The 18,025-nt window shown below is 41.6% G+C and overlaps 1 long non-coding RNA gene across 1 annotated transcript; it reads left to right on the top strand.

Annotated features, from left to right (window-relative positions):
* The first annotated feature begins 344 nt into the window (after positions 1-344).
* LOC144505028 (uncharacterized) lies at positions 345-17,505 on the top strand. Its single transcript, XR_013499753.1, has 3 exons — positions 345-2,902; positions 4,159-4,711; positions 15,922-17,505. It is a non-coding gene; the product is annotated as an uncharacterized LOC144505028 (long non-coding RNA).
* Positions 17,506-18,025: the final 520 nt, after the last annotated feature.

Genomic DNA, 18,025 nt, shown 5'->3' with positions numbered 1-18,025 from the left:
CCAAAAAAAAAGTAACAAAGTTCACAAAGGAGCTATAACCAACCACACTCATGTGTTGATGTGCTAACTCTTTTTTGTTTCAGCTGGGAAGTCGCTTAGCTTTTGTCACAGTATGTATAAAATTCACCAATTGAAAAACGTGGAATGAAATCCAGTTTGGTGGTAGGACATGATTTTTTTTTCATTTGTGGAACATGGACGTTGCTGGCTGGCCAGCATTTACTGCTCATCCCTAGTTGCCCTTGGAGGGCAATTGAGAGTCAACCACATTGCTGTTGCTCTGGAATCACATGTAGGCCAGACCAGGTAAGGACGGCAGATTCCCTTCCCAAAAGGACTTTAGTGAACCAGATTGGTTTTGCCGACAATCAACAATGGCTTCATGGTCATCAGTAGATTCTTAATTCCAGTTACTTTCTATTGATTTGAAATTCCACCATCTGTCATGGCCGGATTCAAACACAGGTCTCCAGAACATCAGCTGAGTTTCTGGATAAATAGTCCAGCGATAATACCACTAGGCCATCGCCTGAATTTTAAGTTTAAAAGCATACTGATCTAATGTAAAGAAACTCCAGCTAAATCTAGTTTATAATTGACCCCAAAGAGAACATTTTATTTATTTTTTAATCTATGAAAGCTTAAAAAACTGAAATTTCATGGCAATAAAAACAAAATGCTGCAAATACACAGCAGGTCTTTTGGCATCTGTGGAGAAAAAAGATGGAATAAATGTTTCAATATTGACCTTTCATCAGAATGGTCTGACAGAGTTTGCTGCAGATCTGCTGGTTACTCGCCTTTTTTCTCTATGAATGCAAGTGCACCTGCTGTGCATTTCCAGCACTTTGTACTCTTACCCCAGCTTACTTTGCTTAGTTTTATACTCCTATAACCATCTCCTTGGTTGGTAGACTTGCTCATATTTCTGGTCTGTTATTATCTTTGATGTACTTATTAACTTTGGAACTGTTGTGCTGGTGTAATTAAGATTTCTGTTGTTCTCCGCAAGTGTCCATGATATTGTTAGTCACTCTTTGCTTTGTTCATTGGCGGTCATACAGTTTTTCTTGTGAGTGTTTTAAGCATGCTATAAAGATATTCTCCAACCAGAATTCTCATTACGGTTTTGAAAATGCAAGAGGTCTCCTCTTATTTTCTAAGGATAAATACAAGGTCTTAAAACTTGTGGTGAATTTCTTAAAATATTGCCAGTAAAGCTGAATCTACAGCCCAGAAATCTCATTGGGTGTTATTGCTATTTTGTGATGCCAAACTCGTTTTGTAGAGTCTGGGGACATAATTCAAGATGACCAGTTAGATTTGATTTGATTTATTATTGTTACATGCATTAGCATACAGTGAAAAGTATTGTTTCTTACATGCCTTACGTGATCAAGCATACCATTCATAGAGAAGGAAGCGAGAGAGTGCAGAATGTAGTGTTACAGCCATAGCTAGGGTATAGAGAAAGATCAACTTAATGCAAAGTAGGTCCATTCAGAAGTCTGATGGCAGCAGGGAAGAAGCTATTCTTGAGTTGGTTGGTACGTGACCTCTTTGTATCTTTTTCCCGACGGAAGAAGGTGAAAGAGAATGTCCGGGGTGCGTGGGGTCCTTGATTATGCTGGCTGCTTTGCCGCGGCAGTGGGAAGTGTAGACAGAATCAATGGTGACAGTTAGTGGAGCATTAGTGAATGTTTAGTATTCTAATTTGGTAAGAGGAAAGGGTGTTGTCAATGTGCAGTTTTGTTTCATAGTTATTATTAATGATTATTCTGTTTTACTGATTTTTGAAGATTTATACCTAATGACACAAGTACCCAAGCTCTGATCATTGATCGATGAGTTGTACAGAGCCTATAATCCAGACAACTAATGTTAGGGTTCTGACCTAAAGCGTTAACTCGGTTTCTCTGTCCACAGATGCCGCTGGATCTGCTGAGCATTTTCTGTTTGTGTAACTGATTTTAGGCTTTCTTTTTTAATTATCCATCAAATTTCATGAGTCATCAGGAGATGTAACACGTACTGAGTCACTGAATAATATGTAAGTACTGAGTCATTTTCACAGTTGCAGTTGTGAGTCTGCTTATGATCGTAGAATTTACAGGGAAGAGTGAGACCATTAAACCTCATTATGCCAGTCTAGCTTTTAATTCGACCTGTGTCAATTTTTTTTCTCACATGTTTTCATTCTTTTTCAAACACTTAATCCAATTTCATTTCAAATTGCGTTACAGACTCCATCTCATTAGGCATTCATGGAAAAACATTCCATGTTCTGAATATACTTAATGAAAAAAATAAAACCCCCAGCCTCCTCCTGCACTCTCCATGTGGTAGTCTCCATCTTTGCTCTTTTGATATTCCTTTTACTGCTTATTTTTGAAGGCCAATTAAATGAGTTGTTCAAGCCCCAGTTGTTTGAGCCTTCACAGGATCTTGCACGGTGGCACAGTGGTTAGCACTGCTGCCTCAAAGCGCCAGGGATCCCCGTTCAATTCCGGCTTGGGTCACTGTGCGAGTCTGCACGTTCTCCCCATGTCTGCGTGGGTTTCCTCCAGGTGCTCTGGTTTCCTCCCACAGTCCAAAAGACAATCTGGTTAGGTGCATTGGCCATGCTGAATTCTCCAAAGGTGCTGGAGCATGGTGACTATTGGATTTTCACAGTAATTTCATTGCAGTGTTAATGCAAGCCTATTTGTGACTAATAAATTAACTACTTTATTCATGGTATCTTGAAATGTGTCTTTTTTATTTTTAAATTTATTCTTTCAGGGAACGTGGGCGTCATTGGCAAGGCCAGCCCTCGAACTGAGCGACTTGCTCGGTCATTTCAGAGGACAGCTCAGAGTCAACCACATTGCTGTGGATCCGGAGTCACATGTAGCCAGACCGGGTAAGGACGGCAGATTTCCTTCCCTAAAGGGCTTTGTTGAACCAGATGGATGTTTACAACAAACGATGATAGCTTCATGGTAACCTTACTGAGACTAGCTTTCAATTCCAGACTTCTTGATTTAATTTAAATTTTACCAGCTCCCATGGTGGGATTTGAATCTGCGGATCGAGAGGATTTGCCTAGTGTTAGAGAGTCCTGGATCACAATGCCGAGGTGTATAATGAAGCCAGACTTGACGCCAACAATTTTTCCATTTTGGCATAAATGTGAGAAAAGGATACTTTGCTCCAAGAGTTATGCTACTGACAAATTAGGGATTTCTTTAAATCAAAAAAAGCTTTATTCCTAACAGAGTTGAAGTGTAACTAATAATATGAAGTAGTTTAACTCTTAATAGTTGAACAATCTTTAAACATGAAAAGAAACAATTCTCATTTCTAGTTTATCACTATTTCAGTTCCAAATAAGTAACATTCTTCTTAGACTTAAAACCCTCTTTGATTATAGTTAGCAATGCCAAATATACTTGCTATGATGAATGTAGACAACCTTGGAGTTTTCAGAGAGATATAGAGCTTCACTTCAAGCAGAACAGCCAAACTCCAACTCCTTTCTGCAGAAGCCTGTTTCTTTCGCCTGCAGATCCAGGGCTGCAGATGAACCACAACATCACCAGACCCTGTCAATCACTCTAATCTGAAATCCCGGGGGAACTTAAGTAAACAAAAGTCTATTAATTCTACTGAACCACTTGCAAGGTTGAAATGAGTAATTATTCTCTGCTCTCCCAGCATCTGAGCTGTCTATCCTGTCAGATATACTGACTATCTGTAGAAAAATGCTGAACATGCTCCTAAAACATAAAACACTGGGCATCTGGATTACTAGTCCAGTGGTATTACTACTACCCCACAAACAGAACCTAGAATCCTGAAAGGGCTGAAGGCTCTGCAGTGTGATGGGGTGTGATTACCCCACGATATAAAGTCATGGTGCCTACTCCTGACTTAATTGGGGGGAGGTGGTGGGGGGACAGCTAATTTGAATATACAAACCTGCAATGTCTGAGTCATGACATGTCAGGAATGGGCTGGAAACTGGGATGATGATGGGATGAATGTTGGCCTGTTGGGTAGGAGTTGTGGGTATTGTGAAAGATAGCCAGAGGGGAAGCAGAGACCTGATAAAGCAGCAGAATATAAAGTATAAATGTGACGGAACCTATGGTTACAAAGCTTTATTTTTTGAGACAGACGCTAGTTGAAAATTGGAACTGAGAAATGAACCGACCATTCCAGAAGATAAGGAAACTTGAGACTAAAACCGAGATTGGAAACCATTACTGCTGGGCAGACTGAAATTGATGAAATCATATAAAAGGGCGCAGAGCCATCAGAGTTCAGATGATGATCCCAGTGACTCAGCATAAGGTAAAAGTCGCCATAGACCCAGATGACCATAGGCTGTGACTGATGGTGATTTAACCTGAGGATCACCATGCCTCAGGCGAGGAGCAAGGTTGAGAAGGTGGTATGGGAATTGAACCTGTGCTGTTGACATCTCTCTGCAACACTAACCAGCTGTTCAGCCAACTGAGCTAAACCGACAGTGCAGTGCAGGCATGCCGAAGAGGACGGAGTCCAGATCCAGAAGCTGAGAATGGGCAAATATATAGGTGTTGCAGCTGTTTCAATTGCTTGAAGATAACATTGGTGGATCTATGCCATCCAGACCATCATAAGCAGAGTTGAGGAGGTTCTGCAGACCTGTGCCATTTTTGGTGAAGACTACACCCCTAGAATTCAGGTTGGTTGTGTGATGCTGTAGGTTGGGGATCAGGATAGCTGAACGGACTGCTGAGCCAATTTATAAGATCTGTCTTAGTTGTATCTACTGTTTGATGTGTAATTTATAGCTTATAATTGACTGCAACTTGCCTGTTAATTGATGCTTAACTTAAGCTGATTCTGGATTTTAGGGTATAAGGTGGTTATCGGAGATAGTATTTAGTGTTTATCTGTATAGTAAAAATTCTTTTTTAAGCAGTGGAATCTTGTAGCTTCATTCTTTCAGTAAATAATTGCGATTTTGACTTTCCTATTTAAAAGAAGGTTAATGGTCTCGGCCAAGATGCTATTGAAGTGCTGGAGGTGGTCGGCAAACAGTGCGATGAGGGTGGCAGTAAGGGGCAAAATAAGAGAAGCCAACAGCATGACATTGAACTTGATATTATTACGGAGATACAGTGATGGGGTGTTTGGGATCCGGGGCTGTAAAGGGTATAGCACTCAATGAAGGGATATGGTTGTGGCAGTGAGTATGACTTAATGAAACCCTAGTGGCAGATGGAGTTTAATCCGGATAAATGCGAAGTGATGCATTTTGGAAGAAATAATGTAGGGAGGAGTTATACAATAAATGGCAGAGTCATCAGGAGTATAGAAACACAGAGGGACCTAGGTGTGCAAGTCCACAAATCCTTGAAGGTGGCAACACAGGTGGAGAAGGTGGTGAAGAAGGCATATGGTATGCTTGCCTTTATAGGACGGGGTATAGAGTATAAAAGCTGGAGTCTGATAATGCAGCTGTATAGAACGCTGGTTAGGCCACATTTGGAGTACTGCGTCCAGTTCTGGTCGCCGCACTACCAGAAGGACATGGAGGCGTTAGAGAGAGTGCAGAGAAGGTTTACCAGGATGTTGCCTGGTATGGAGGGTCTTAGCTATGAGGAGAGATTGGGTAGACTGGGGTTGTTCTCCTTGGAAAGACGGAGAATGAGGGGAGATCTAATAGAGGTGTACAAGATTATGAAGGGTATAGATAGGGTGAACAGTGGGAAGCTTTTTCCCAGGTCGGAGGTGACGATCACGAGAGGTCACGGGCTCAAGGTGAGAGGGGCGAAGTATAACTCAGATATCAGAGGGACGTTTTTTACACAGAGGGTGGTGGGGGCCTGGAATGCGCTGCCAAGTAGGGTGGTGGAGGCAGGCACGCTGACATCGTTTAAGACTTACCTGGATAGTCACATGAGCAGCCTGGGAATGGAGGGATACAAACGATTGGTCTAGTTGGACCAAGGAGCGGCACAGGCTTGGAGGGCCGAAGGGCCTGTTTTCTGTGCTGTACTGTTCTTTGTTCTTTGTTCTCATTTGCAGTGCAGAAAAGTAGTTGAAAAACCTCGTGTAATGTCAAGGTAAATTACCTGCTTCTCCCTGACTATTTCTTCTTTATATGTGTGACACTCTCATTATCTTCATGGTCCCAGAAGAGTCAAGAGGTGAAAGTGGGATATGACTGTGGGGACTGGAGCTTCCATAGAATTCAGGTCTAAGTAAGCCTGCATGCTCAGATCTTTGAATTTTCCACTGTTTTTAACAAAAAAACAGCAGTGGATGTGTTCCACGCTGATGGCTAAAGTCACAAATATAATCCTGTGCCATCCTTGCAAATATCCAAGAGTATTTTGGGGAAGTACCACAAACCTTTGAATCAGTCTTCTTTCCCACCCAACCCAACCTCCACTCCCCAGCTTAGTGACTTTCCATGCCAGTCAGTGCATTCAAAATGGATCCTTTGACATGTGGGCTTTGGGAACTGTTTGAAGGGAACAATTTAAATTAATTTACAAAAGCATTGGGCAAATGTCTCTGCACTTCTACTGATCAGTGGACATTTATCCAATTAATTTCTGCATTGTGTCTATAATCCAGAGGTTGGCAATCTATGACATGTATGCAAAATGATTTTGAGTGACCCTCACATTGCTAGTCCAAATGACAGCACAAATTTGAAAAGTAAATGCTTGTGTTTTATTTATTATTGGGATTTTTTAAGCCTTGATTTGCTGCTTACATCAGTATCATGTAATGTGGAACGGCACGCTACATTTAACCTTATTGTGATTTTTTTCCACTGTAGAGTGAGGGTACAGTTGACAAAATGTCAGTTCCTAAGAAAAGAAAGAGCAAGGGCGAGGATCACATTAAACTGTTAAAATTTACACTTTAATTTTAAATGAAGCTTCTTGAGCATTTTTAAAATGTTATTTGCTTCACTTACAGCAATAATTTAATTATATATAGAGACCTCATAAATATTACAACGTATTATTGCCATGTGCATCGTTAAATCAGAGTGAATATATCAGGACTTAGCACGCCACTTCTGAAAGGTTGCCAAGCCCTGATATAATCTGTTACCACGATGCAATGCTCTTGATGTCAACTCTTGTAACTTTGCCAGCTCTCTCAGACACTTGCTTATTTTGTCGCCAGCTTGCCAATGCACTTACAAGCATTGTTCAGCCTGCAAATTCAACTTGGGACTTCAGAAGCTCTGAGTTGAGAGCCACCTCAGGACCAATGTGTAGTTCTTTTTCTTGTAATATACAAGAACAAAACCTATTGCTTTCAATGCATGTTGTTCATGGGGTGTTGACACAAAATGGCAGTCGGGTTTGATATTCGCTGCATTTTTCATGAAGACCTTTGGGACGTCTGTAGTGGTTTAAATGCAATTGTTCTTTCAAATGATGTAAACCTGTTATCAGAATTACTAAAGGAAGGTCGAGCTCAGATACCATCTAAGCTCAGATACCACCGAGGTTGCAAACTATCCTGGGCATTGGACCAGACTTAACAAAATTAGTGGACAAAGTTACAGGATACCTGAAACTTCATTGAAATCTATCTGTGCTGTAACTGGGGCAGTTTTAGGGATTCACAAGTCTCAAGCTTACAGCTGCAGTGTTACTGACAGTCAATGCATCCCTGCTGTTTGGCTCCAGAATCTTGTCTTTTAGGTTGATTAATTTTTTTTGTGATATTAACATGAAGCTGCAGTGCAGTTATTGGAATAAAATAAATTGCCAACTGTTGAGATAACAGCAGTTGTGCTTTCAAATGTACTGGCGCGATTGAAATTAGGACTGACATTTATGATAATTAAAATGCCCCATACAATTCGATAGTTGTAACTGATGAGAGTAGTTTCACTGACAAAATCTAATGTTGGAATTTGCATAGCTGCCCCACTCATTGACTGAGCTTTGTTCTGTAGCAGTTTTAAGGTGCAGTCAAAAAAAAACTTTGCAATTCACTCAATATTTTTGGGTTGTCTAGTTATAATACGATTTGTGTGCGTTTGTATGCAGAAGCCAATAGGGAATGTTCAGAGTGAGTGTAGAGAGGGGTGAAGCAGTGCAGACTGGCATCAGAGCAAACACAGCAGGCTGCAAAGCAAATGGAAGTGTAAGACAAGCACCTCTTGCCTCTCCACCACAATCGAGCCTTCATGCCACAGCTAGTAACATTGCTATACTTCAATTTTAATTTAAACCTGAAGTTCATGCAGCCATAAGATTATATTAAATGGTCTTGCATAAAATTTAACATCTGCCTCTCAGGTGGACATAGATATTCCCATGGCTTTATTTTGGAGAAGTTATCCCTCGTGTCCTGACTGCTTACCTATCCATCATCTCACTGCTCTTTGTGGGAGTTTGCTGTGCACAAATTTATTGCCATTTTTTCTACATTTGCAATAGTGACATTTCAAATGTGCCTTATTGTCTGTAAAACGCTTTGTATTGTCCTGAGGTTGTGAAAAGCTAAAAGTTCTTCCTCCTTGGGACAGCTTGATGGGAATCATAAGTATTACTAATCTAGGTATCTATCCACTCTATGATGTTGAGTTAAAAGGAAGGCTCTCCTTCTGCTGGCAACATGATCTAGCTTCTGTCGTAGCAAAGTCTGGAGAAACATTAGGATGTATTCTTGACAATCAACTGAAACCGGGACCACAAAAATTCCCAACGTAATCTTGGGTCAGAGGAATCTGACCCAGGCATTGTCTATACTAATTACCCAAGAGAGGAGCTGGGTGATAAATTGCTGTCACAGCTAGGATGAGGGCAGTATTTTTCTTTAAAAATGCAATGTGTGAGTATACCCGACAATTAATTTGTTAACAGGTAGCAGATGAGTGAGTCACATAGAACATTACAGCGCAGTACAGGCCCTTCAGCCCTCGATGTTGCGCTGACCTGTGAAACGAATCTAAAGCCCATCTAACCTACACTATTCCAATATCATCCATATGTTTATCCAATGACCCTTTAAATGCCCTTAATGTTGACGAGTCCACTACTGTTGCAGGCAGGGCATTCCACGCCCTCCGAGTAAAGAACCTAAAGTCCAAAGATGTGCGGGTTAGGTTGATTGGCCATGCTAAAATTGCCCTTAGTGTCCTGAGATGCATAGGTTAGAGCGATTAGTGGGTAAATATGTAGGGATATGGGGGTAGGGCCTGGGTGGAATTGTGGTCGGTGCAGACTCGATGGGCCGAATGGCCTCTTTCTGTGCTGTCGGGTTTCTATGATTTCTATGAACCTACCTCTGACATCTGTCCTATAGCTATTACCCCTCAATTTAAAGCTATGTCCCCTCGTGCTAGCCATCACCATCCGAGGAAAAAGGCTCTCACTGTCCACCCTATCTAATCCTCTGATCATCTTGTATGCCTCTATTAAGTCACCTCTTAACCTTCTTCTCGCTAACGAAAACAGCCTCATGTCACTCAGCCTTTCCTCATAAGACCTTCCCACCATACCAGGCAACATCCTGGTAAATCTCCTCTGCACCCTTTCCAATGCTCCCACATCCTTCCTATAATGCGGCGACCAGAACTGTAAGCAATACTCCAAGTGCGGCCGCACCAGAGTTTTGTACAGCTGCAACATGACACCATGACTCCGAAACTCAATCCCTCTATCAATAAAAGCTAACACACCGTATGCCTTCTTAACAACCCTAACAACCTGGGTGCCAACTTTCAGGGATCTATGCACATGGACACCGAGATCTCTCTGCTCATCCACACTACCAAGTATCTTACCATTAGCCCAGTACTCTGTATTCCTGTTACTCCTTCCAAAGCGAATCATCTCACACTTTTCTGCATTAAACTCCATTTGCCACCTCTCAGCCCAGCTCTGCAGCTTATCTATGTCCCTCTGTAACCTGCAACATCCTTCCGCACTGTCCACAACTCCACCGACTTTAGTGTCATCCGCAAATTTACTAACCCATCCTTCTACGCCCTCATCCAGGTCATTTATAAAAATGACAAACAGCAGTGGCCCCAAAACAGATCCTTGCGGTACACCACTAGTAACTGAACTCCAGGATGAACATTTCCCATCAACCACCACCCTGTGTCTTCTTACAGCTAGCCAATTTCTGATCCAAACCGCAAAATCACCATCAATCCCGTGCCTCCGTATTTTCTGCAATAGCCTACGTGGGGAACCTTATCAAACGCTTTACTGAAATCCATATACACCACATCAACTGCTTTACCCTCATCCACCTCTTTGGTCACCTTCTCAAAGAAGTCAATAAGGTTTGTGAGACTTGACCTACCCTTCACAAAACCGTATTGACTATCCCTAATCAAATTATTCCTTTCCAGATGATTATAAATCCTATCTCTTATAATCCTTTCCAAAACTTTGCCCACAACAGAAGTAAGGCTCACTGGTCTATAATTACCAGGTTTGTCTCTACTCCCCTTCTTGAACAAGGGGACAACATTTTCTATCCTCCAGTCTTCTGGCACTATTCCTGTCAACAATGACGACATAAAGATCAAAGCCAAAGGCTCTGCAATCTCCTCCCTAGCTTCCCAGATAATCCTAGGATAAATCCCATCCAGCCCAGGGGACTTATCTATTTTCACACTTTCCAGAATTGCTAACACCCCCTCCTTATGAACCTCAATCCCGACTAGTCTAATAGCCTGTATATCAGTATTCTCTTCGACAACATTGTCTTTTTCCAGTGTGAATACTGACGAAAAATATTCATTTAACGCCTCTCCTATCTCTTCGGACTCCACGCACAACTTCCCACGGCTGTCCTTGACTGGCCCTAATCTTACCCTAGTCATTCTTTTATTCCTGACATACCTATAGAAAGCTTCAGTGTTTTCCTTGATCCTACCTGCCAAAGACTTCTCATGTCCCCTCCTGGCTCTTCTTAGCACTCTCTTTAGGTCCTTCCTGGCTAACTTGTAACTCTCAAGCGCCTTAACTGAGCCTTCACGTCTCATCTTTACATAAATCTCCTTCTTCCTCTTTACAAAAGATTCAACTTCTTTAGTAAACCACGGTTCCCTCGCTTGACCACTTCCTCCCTGTCTAACAGGTACATACTTCTCAAGGACGTACAGTTCCTTGAACAAGCTCCACATTTCAATTGTGCCCATCCCCTGCAGATTTCTTCCCCATCCTATGCATCCTAAATCTCGCCGAATCGCATCATAATTTCCTTTCCCCCAGCTATAACTATTGCCCTGCGGTATATACCTATCCCTTTCGATCACTAAAGTAAACGTAACCGAATTGTGGTCACGATCACCAAAGTGCTCACCTACCTCCAAATCTAACACCTGGCCTGGTTCATTACCCAGTACCAAATCCAATGTGGCCTCGCCTCTTGTTGGCCCATCTACATACTGTGTCAGGAAACCCTCCTGCACACATTGGACAAAAACTGACCCATCTAAAGTATTCGAACTATAGCGTTTCCAGTCAATATTTGTAAAGTTAAAGTCCCCCATAACAACTACCCTGTTACTTTCGTTCCTATCTAGAATAATCTTTGCAATCCTTTCCTTTACATCTCTGGAACTTTTCGGCGACCTATAGAAAACTCCCAACAGGGTGACCTCTCCTTTCCTGTTTCTAACCTCAACCCATACTACCTCAGTAGATGAGTCCTCATCAGACTTCCTTTCTGCCACCGTAACACTGTCCTTGACTAACAATGCCACACCTCCACCTCTTTTACCACCTTCCCTGATCTTACTGAAATATCTAAACCCCGGAACCTGCAAGAACCATTCCTGTCCCTGCTCTTTCCATGTCTCCGAAATGGCCACAACATCGAAGTCCCAGGTACCAACCCATGCTGCAAGTTCACCCACCTTATTCCGGATGCTCCTGGCGTTGAAGTATACAAACTTCAAACCACCATCCTGCCTGCCGGTCCACTCCTGTGACCTTGAAACCTTATTCATGACCTCACTACTCACATCCTCCTGGGCACTGGAGCAACAATCCAGGTTCCCATCCCCCTGCTGAATTAGTTTAAACCCTCCCGAAGAGCATTAGCAAATTTCCCCCTCAGGATATTGGTACCCCTCTGGTCCAGTTGAAGACCATCCCGTTTGTAGACATCCCACCTACCCCAGAATGAGCCCCAATTATCCAGGTATCTGAATCCTTCCCTCCTGCACCATCCCTGTAGCCACGTGTTCAATTGCTCTCTCTCCCTATTCCTCTCCTCACTAGCACGTGGCACAGGTAACAAACCGGAGATAACTCTATTTGCTCTCACTCTAAGCTTCCACCCTAACTCCCTGAATTTCTGCCTTACATCCCCATCTCTTTTCCTACCTGTGTCTTTGGTGCCTATGTGAACCACGACTTGGGGCTGGTCCGCCTCCCCCTTAAGGATCCCGAAAACACGATCCGAGACATCACGGACCCCGGCACCTGGGAGGCAACACACCAACCGCGAGTCCCTCTCGTTCCCACTGAATCTCCTATCTATCCCCCTAACTGTGGAGTCCCTAGTGACTAATGCTCTACTCCTCTCCCCCCTTACCTTCTGAGCAACAAGGACAGACTCTGTCCCAGAGACCTGTACCTCATGGCTTACCCCTGGTAAATCGTCCCCCCCAACAGTATCCAAAACGGTATACTTGTTATACAGAGGAACGACCACAGGGGATCGCTGCACTGACTGCTTCTTACCCCTTCTAACAGTCACCCAAGTATCCTCATTCCTAGGAGTATGAACCTCCCTGTAGCTTTTATCTATAACTGTCTCTGCCTCCCGAATGATCCTGAGTTCATCCAGTTCCAGCTCCAGATCCCTAACAAGGTCTTCAAGGAGCTGGAATTGGGTGCACTTCCTACAGGTGTACTCAGCTGGGACACTAATGGTGTCCCTCACCTCAAACATCCCACAGGAGGAACATTGCACTGCCTGCACTGACATCCTTGCTAACTTCGCTTACTAAGAAATGAAAGAGAAAAGAAGAAAAAGAAAGAAAGATAAAGCTTACCTGCTCTCACACCAAGTCTTTTTTAGGTTAGAGGAGGGGGGAGGGTGGGAGACATTACACGTGTAGTGTCTCGGGTTTCCTCTCCGTTCAAATTTATTGGGCAAAAAACCGTCCCAGGTCTCTCCGCGGCCTACTTCCTGTTTCCTGTTGCTCAGAAAAAAAAATTCCGAAAAAAATAAGTGAAAATAAACTCAGCTTATCTTATCTTCCAGTTCTCCCCTCCAAAATCACTCCCCTCTCTGCCCGCTCCACCGGAAGAAATATAAACATAGCCGGAAGTCCTGGGTTTGACTATGAATTAAGTTTATATCTATTTATTATTGTCACAAATAGGCTTACATTAACACTACAATTAAGTTACTATGAAAATCCCCTAGCCACCACACATCTGATAACTTGCCATGTTTAAGTATTTAAATTAGCAAACGTTATGCTAATTCGTTTTGTTATATTCTTACTCTGTTCTTAAATAAACTTTGTTTGATGAAAGCTTCCTAGTGGATCAATGGAATCATACCTGGAGTGATACACCTCATGCTCACCCTAATGTCAAAAGGAGAAGTTAGGGTTTAAGCCAACTTCATGATACACCTTGGAGTTTCTGATCTGGTTCCTAACACATTTTAGAATTAATTTAAAATTAATTCCGAAACCAGTTCGTACCAAGCAGTTTCCATATGCCTGTCAGTGATTATATATTTTTAAAACATTGTCGTATTTGCAGCTTTAAAGAATCACAGAATTGTCAGATTGTTGTTCTACCAGTGGCCACCAGAGGGTACCTCTGTTCCATTTCTGTTGAATATAAATTGGATTATATTTCTGCAGTTGATAATTTGAGTGGAAAAATGTTTTCATAAGCACAAAGTGGGATTTCTTGTTTTGTTCTCATGACTTTTTGGTACAATTTTCAACAGCGCAATTTCCACCTATAAAATGTACCAAATAACCCTAAAAAAAATTAATGGTAATGAAGATGATGATTGCTCTCAAATAAATTCTGCAAGTTGAAGGTTAAAAACTAAATTTGAAAACTTGAAGCAAACTATGCAGAGATTCAATTTTCACCTCAAATAATTCAAATGCTCCTTACTAACTTTAAATTGAATGCTTTGGGCTGCTGGGTATGGACAACGGACATCTTTTTAAGCCAACCTAATGAATCATAGAATCCCTACATTGCAGAAGGAGGCCATTTGGCCCATCGAGTCCGCACCGACAACAATCCCACCCAGGCCCCATCTCCATAACCCCACACATTTACCCTGCTAGTCCCCCTAAGACACTAAGGGGCAATTTAGCATGGCCAATCCATCTTTGGGCTGTGGGAGGAAACCGGAGCACCCGGAGGAAACCCACACAGAGACGGGGAGAATGTGCAAACTCCACACAGACGATGACCCGAGGCTGGGATTGAACCTGGATCCCTGGTGCTGAGAGTCAGCAGCGGTAACCACTGTGCCACCCTAAATCTTCAAATATCATTGAATCCTTAAAAAGGTCATTTACATGTGGTGGAAAATAATGCAGAACATCCCTGGAGCTAATTATTCCAATTACACTGCAAGTTTATGTTTCATGTCTTTTCTGAACAATATTATAACCTAAGGACCACAAACAGTTTTTATCAGTTTGATAAAACTCTCACATTCTGTTGCAGGGGGTTCATGAATGGAATTGAAGTTTGAATATTCGGAAAGCATTAACTTGTACGACAAAGCAGCTCGATGCCTTGAGTTTAGACACCTGCAGCTCACAAAACAAAAAATTCTAGTTGAATTAATGTTACTTGTTTACGGCATTCAAAGTATCTTGTGTATGGAGGGAATTTGCCTTTTATACTCCAGTATTTTCCTTTGCAAATGTGCTCCCCCTTGTGGGGTGTTCCAGAATTGCATTTAGGAGTTTGACAAAGCCAGCAGCTCAAACCTGTTGTTACCATTTTTGGAACAGGGAGGGACGTAGGAAATCTATTGTTTGAAGAAAAAAATTAATCATTGCAATTTTTTATGAATCAGATTGAAAAATGTTTTGCCATCATTCAAGTACTTTTGAACTGTCATATTTTGGGATTTGCAGCAGCCAATTTGTGAACAGCAAGGTCTCATTAACAGCACTCTGATATAATATGCTTTAGTGCAGGTCAGGACACCAGGAAAAACTCTCTCTCTCTTCAAAATAATAACTGGGATCTTTTACACCCAGCCAAGGGGGAATTCGAGATGGATAGAAACGTTGGCCTAGCCAGTGACACCCCCACGTCCCGTGAAAGAATAATTCTAAAAAATGATGGCACAGTGGTTAGCGCTCACAGTGCTAGGGACCTGGGTTCGATTCTCGGCTTGGGTTACTGTCTGTGCGGAGTCTGCACGTTCCCCTACATCTGCGTAAGTTTCCTCCGGGTGCTCCGGTTTCCTCCCACAGTCCGAAAGGTGTGCAGGTTAGGTGCATTGGCCATGCTAAATTCTTCCTCAGTGTACCTGAACAGGAGTGTGGCGACGAGATGATTTTCACAGTAACTTCATTGCGATGTTAATAGGAGCCTACTTGTCACACTAATAAAATTAACTTTAAAACTTTAATGACATTTAAGGGTAATGGAAATGGCTTTGTGGTCATTTGTTACAGTTTCTTTTTGTTTAACTTATAATTATTGTAATATGCTTTCAGCTAATGATTTATATGGGAGATGATATCAATTCAAAATTAAATAATTAATGTTCACGATTCAGTATGTTGTAGACCCTGAAAGACACGCATAGTAAGCTAGCAAAGAAGTTTGAAAAATACTTAAAAAGAAGTTGAATTGCTGATATGATTTCACTGTTCCTTGTATTTTTGCATCTATATGATCAATTAATTGGTATTAATTGTGTTTTTTCTAGATGATTTTGGAAGAGCTTGGGGACATTATTTTCTCTGTGGACATTATTCCTTTGGGAATAGCATCAAGCTGTCAGCAGCTCATTTTATTTACGCCCTTCATAAATCATTAGTAATGCATCCGCTTCACTCCTTTTCTGTGGGCCGCCTTCGAACCTGCTTCCCTAAGGACCAAAACCAATATCTCTTTTGAACCTGTATATTACCATTGGCACCGAGCAGTTCTTTCTTTATGTTAATCGACAGATTACATAATACGAAACAATATCCTCTTGAACCACGATGGAAAAAATTGTAATATACATTTTGACAAGGGTTGATGCATTTTAAATCACAATGGAAGCATGAGAACTGATGTTTGATTTATTTTTAATGTGCTCCCATGATCTGAACTGTTCTCCATATATTTAAACAACATTTCAATAAACTTTGATACGCTTTCCCAGCATCAATATATCTTTCGTTACACAATATATGTATTTAATTTAAATGCCCTGGATTCCCTTTTCAATTCGCAAGTTTAAATCAAGTACTGGTACTTAATATGGAGTTAATTTCATAAATTCATAAAATTCTCGAGAAATTGATTCTAATACATTTTGATATGTATTTCTGAATCAGATTTGCTGCTGCCGCTGTTATTTTCAGAGGGGTGGTTCCCATACTTTAAAACCAGATGGAAGATGTACAGAAAGAATATTTGCTTTGAAGGTGCAGATATCTGGCATATTTCCAAAAATGCAAACCTGAAACAAAAACTGGAACCTCACTGCATCTACTGAGGGAGCAGTTTGTTCCACAAACAAACGAAAACACATCTAGCGTTTAAATCGGAACAGAACAAACAGAAAGCCGAACATGTACCAGTACAACGACCTCTATTTTAAAAAGAAAATCCAGTGGTTAAATGCTCCAGCAGGATGTTAACTTGTGACAACTGGAAGCAGCAGAATTAGAAGCATAGATCGAAAAGTATATGAATAGCTGAGATGGGGGTGCAAGGTGGCGATGGATTAAATGGGGAAACTTGATTAAAGATTGAAACTAAAGAAGATGGAATGGATCCAGGGACACTTGGAAGGAAAGCAATTGACTGGCAGGAAGAGTGCCAACTCCCCAATGTGTGGGTATAACTTTGACTTCAATAACTTGAGATCTGAACCCACTTTCTTACAGCAAGGGATGCTGGCGATGTGAGATGGTAAGCGTGTCAGCACTTTACAAGAGGGGAAGTAGTTTGTTGCCTGCATGGAGACACTCTGCTGCTTTTCCAGCACCTGAGAAAATGTATTATACATTCTCCAGGAAGTGAGGCACAAGACTTTGTAGCTAATTGTTAAACCTGGACTATTCTGTCCCAGCTGTGACGATGAATAAATGAAGATTTTGAACGAAGGACATTTGTCCACCATGAACATGAGAACAAGTGTGGAGAAAAAGCCTCAAAAGATATGAGTTATATTTGGGGAGGTGGGATTCTAATTCAAAGAGACTTCAAAAATACCATGTACAACATTATTGGTTGTTTGCTCCAATTGCATGAAATCTGTAATCCATGCTTTGCTCTTAAATACTTTTTTTAAAGCATTTTTAAGTTGATGATCATTTGAATGTACAAAGCTGAAGGAGATGAAAAAACCAGTAGGTCCATGAGGCCTGTCCATGTTATCATCATAACTTACACATACCGGAAACTCCACACCCCATCTTCTCCAGCTTCGCAAGCCACAAAGTATCCTGAGGGCTGGGGGAAATAAGCAGGCCGATTTGGAACAAGAGGAAGCCTTTCACCTTTGGTGAATTCCTCTTGGACAACTAACTGCAATCAAACAACTTCCAGAGATCACAATGAAGTTGTGACACATCCTTTCATGTATCTTCTCCATGATTATGTTGGGCACATTTAGGAAGTCATCCACCTCCCTTATGCTTGCAGTGAACTTGCACTCATTTCAAAGACCAGCAACTTGTTCCGCAATTTGCCTGCTCAGATAAGGAAGAGACCATCTGATATGTAACTTTATATTATGTTTATGTAGTCAAATCTTGACCACTAGTCACCGTTTATCTAGCTCAAAAAAACTTATTCACATGGGACAAATGTAC

This window comes from Mustelus asterias, chromosome 16, assembly GCF_964213995.1.
Source record: "Mustelus asterias chromosome 16, sMusAst1.hap1.1, whole genome shotgun sequence".
NCBI lineage: Eukaryota > Metazoa > Chordata > Chondrichthyes > Carcharhiniformes > Triakidae > Mustelus > Mustelus asterias.
Note: the sequence above shows the minus strand (reverse complement) of the source record. Positions and strands in the feature narration are given on the sequence as shown.